Source organism: Nannospalax galili, unplaced genomic scaffold (assembly GCF_000622305.1).
Source record: "Nannospalax galili isolate Female #2095 unplaced genomic scaffold, S.galili_v1.0 scaffold476, whole genome shotgun sequence".
Lineage (NCBI taxonomy): Eukaryota > Metazoa > Chordata > Mammalia > Rodentia > Spalacidae > Nannospalax > Nannospalax galili.
Window position 1 is genome coordinate 218776 of NW_008338274.1, and position 633 is coordinate 219408.

Sequence of the window (633 nt, forward strand, 5' to 3'; positions counted from 1 at the left end):
CGGTGGCCCAACTCCAATGTGGATCAGAAGTTTTCAGACTTTCTCCTTAGGTCTGGAATCTTCTAAGAATGCTTTTGGCCTCAGGAACTTGGGTGGCACTGACCTGAGACCCTCGCCGTGGCCACGCCATGCAGGGATGCAAAGGCAGATGAGGAGGGAAGAAGCCCCAAGATTTCCCAGGGAGTGGATTGAGTAGCTGGTTGTACTGGATGCAAAGGATCAGGGAGAGTAAAGGTAGGCCTCGGAGCCCCAGGAAGAGGCTGTCAGCCCCAGAAAGAAGCTGGCGGGTGTTGCAGGACCAGGGAAGTAGAGGGAGGTGAGGGCGGGGCCAGGACCTGAAGCTGTGCTCCTGGGGCCCATGAAAGGCACTGATTTGGTCTGGGTGAGAAGGGTCAGGAAGCAGTATTGGTTCCCCAGGTGTCTGGGGCCCCAAGACTAGGAATGGCGCAGGGCCCAAACTAGGAGTATAGAACGGTGGGGGGGGATGGAAGAGTGAATGTGACTTAGGGAGTCCCGGCACTGAGGGCTGTGCTATAGGCTTACCCCAAGAGGCCTGAGGATAGGAGAGTTAGCCGGTGGTGTTAGCCGGTGGTGCAGGCCCAGGGAAGCAGAGCGAGGTGAGGGCGGGGCCAG